Source organism: Pygoscelis adeliae, unplaced genomic scaffold, assembly GCF_000699105.1.
Source record: "Pygoscelis adeliae isolate BGI_AS28 unplaced genomic scaffold, ASM69910v1 Scaffold320, whole genome shotgun sequence".
NCBI classification, from domain to species: Eukaryota; Metazoa; Chordata; class Aves; order Sphenisciformes; family Spheniscidae; genus Pygoscelis; species Pygoscelis adeliae.
Window position 1 is genome coordinate 1,296,355 of NW_008823967.1, and position 3,321 is coordinate 1,299,675.

The following is a 3,321-nucleotide window of genomic DNA, read 5'->3' on the forward strand; positions in this document are numbered from 1 at the left end:
TACTGGGGTGAAAGAGTCAAACTCGTGAACTGGATATTTTGGCAAACTCATCTACCACACAGCTGTGGCATCAAAAAGGGAATCTGTTAGGCATAATGACAAAACACAGCAATACCTCAGGAGCTAACAAAAAGCAAAGGGTTTAGAGCTCTAAGGCACTCTAAGCTATAGAAACTAGTAATCGTGCTAAGAAATACATAGGAAGACTGAATTGGATGCACTGATGTGAGGCACAATCATACACTAAAAATGCATTAACACCACTACAATTATGCCACTAGAGCTTTCCCTGAGGGAGGCAAACTTTACAAATTACTCCAGGACCAGAAAGCCAGGAGATGGATGATCTGACAAATCAAGGTCTAGAAGTAGCTACCTGCAGAATTATCAAAATGCAGAATAGACTCCTAATCCATAAGGACCATGAATTCTGTTTTATAATAGATGCCTGCCTTTAACTTGAGGGAATTAAATGAGCTAAAGCCCTAACTTCCAACCTTAGCCCACTTCCCAGTGAATTAAATTAATCTCAGCCTGCAACTTTGTTTTCAAGGGATAGATTTGGCCTTCAATTTGTGCCATGCTTGCAAAATCCTTAATAGGCTATAATAAAACAGGCCCAGCAGAAGCTCAGAACTGATGTATTAAAAAAAATGTAGAGTCTGAATTCTAGTTTTGCTTTTTAATGGAGCTTTCATGGAGTGAGACCTGTGCCAGCAAAATGTAATGATTCCAATGCATGTGCCACGTGTCATAGTTACTTTTAATCTGCTTTGAAAGAAGAGTGGATGATACATTTCCATTCTATTTGCAAGTGATCAAAACCTTGTGGCTGTGTCTTTGGTCCATTTTGGATCTCTATGTCCTGCAACTGCACAGGAGACAGCATGTATCTCCCCAGTAATAACAGGATAATGAATATACTCCCAGGAAAAACACTGAGCTGAAAAGAAGTACAAAAAACCCTTTAACTTTTATGATTTCAGACACAAAGAAATATTTCATAAGCACGGACACGCTTGTTTAATGTAAGGAGAAGATCATTTCTGGCACTGTGTGCCTGCAGATGGTGAAAGAGGGGCACAAAGTGTTGCCACTTCCCTTGCATGGAGTAACCACAGTGTGAATCTTTGTAAGCAGGACCACAGGTAGGGGAGACCTAGTTCTTTTCTTTCCCAGCATGGACCCCTGTGTGAGGGGACCTCTCCCAGGGGGTATAGAATTGAAGAATATCTGTGTAGAAACTGCACTGTATACCCAACACCTTATGGGTATACACTCAGCGACAGGCAAAGACCAGTTAGAGCAGCATGCATTATCTGTTTGCATTTGCGCAAGATATTAAATATCACAGTTCACTTTTTTTTTAAATAGCAATGCTCATTTTTCCAGATACATCTGTGACCCGTGAATGTGGCCTTTGCAGTTGCCTTTCATTTGCACTGCTTAGAATGCTGTACAGGTACATCTTAGGCATTCGTGACAGATGCTTGTCTGCCCTGTTTTCAAGGACTGGCAGAAACTCCACAACATCCCCAGGCAATCTATTCCTGCATTGCTCAAAAATATGTTAATGCTTTGTGGTTAGAAACTGCACACAGTATTGTAACACTGACAAATCCTGAAGGGTTATGTGAGATGTCTTACAAGCTGTACCTCTGTTTATTTAACAGTATGGTGTTTGCATTTCTCATAACAGTCTGATAACTGTTGACTGATCCTCTTAATCCCTCTCTCCTCCAATCCTTTTTTGCTTCCTAGTTTGTTAATCCCTCTCTCCTCCAATCTTTTTCTGCTTCCTAGTCTGTTGTTACCGGTGCTCTATTCAGGTAATGGATTATTCCAGTTTACATGCAAATCTTCAGACTTCTCTCTATTGAATAGCATCCTTTTACATATGTCATCATCTAAGTCACTGGTGATTCTAAACAGACTAAGGTGAAGTCCAGGTGTATGACATGTACTTTCTTTTGCGTGACCCACCAGGTTTTTTACTCATGATAAATCCATATAAGTTGTTAGTCTTTTCTCTGTTTTCTTGTAGATGACCATGAATAGCTTGGTTATTTGCTCCAGTATTTTTCTGGGAATTTAATTTAAGCAGAAAACCTGTAATTACACACATTGTTTCCCCATCTTTTTAAGACCGGCACCATGTTTCCCCTCTATTCATCCATTCACTTTGAGTTATTTACAGATAACTGCTAGTGTGTTCTAAGTTGTATTTGGCAGCTCTTTGAGAATGACAAAGGAAATTTAATAGTTCCTGATAACTTAAAAATACTTAAGATGATCTATTCCTGTTGGAAGCTGAGATCTTTTCTTTGTTGATGTCATTAATTGTGATAACATTTGTTAGTGTAAACTAGTGCAAAAGGTATTAAATATTTTGGTCTTCTTTATCAAACTCTCCCTGATAATTCTGACCCTCTGCTGAGCAGCAGAACAGGACTTTCCCTGGTCTTCCTCCTAGTATCAATGCCCTTATGGTTTCTTGTTTTACCTGATGAGCCTTGCTTGTTACATATTATTTGTTTCTTGAATTTTCCTGCTTGCTTGAATTACATATTTATTCTTGTCCTCATAATCTGCAGAGGGAGTCACGAGATATCATGACTTCTGTTTACTCGTGCAAGTAGCAGTTGTGAATCTTAAAGCCCCTGAGCTGCATGGATATTTTTCTGTGTCACCAAGGCTAGAGGTTCGCCTGTCACTATCACAGCATATTAAGCTCGATTTTAACAGCTTTCCTCCTGATCCTAATTTTAATATATTCCTTTTTTGTCAATCTCTAACCTTTGGCGGCTATGTTGTTGTTACTATGCTGTGGAATGGAAACTCTTAAATTCATTCTGGTTTAGAGAGATCACCAGTTTAATATTTTAGACCATTGGAAGTATAGGAAATACCAAAGGAATCTGCAGCATATCTAGGATGAGTTCATTATAACAAACTTTTAAAATGCCTCTGTTACACTTCTTTAACATGATTCAAAACACAGACACCCCCATGTAGTAAGACAGACCCTGCCCCAAAGTGACAGTGACAGTGGCATTTAGGCACCTAAATAATTCTGGGGATCTGGACACCGGATATATTTTGCACGTCAGTGGACACAGTACATTAAAACATTGATACAATTTCCCTTCTTTTTGCAGTAGCACACACACACCAAACCTCACACCAGCAATGTTTTTGGCAGACTGTACTATTAATGCAAATTAAATTAGGCTGCATGACATTAAGCCACTTGGGATTTTTCCAGGGCACCAATTTAGCAACATGTGCTTTCAATCACTATATGTTCTGTTCCCTTGGAAA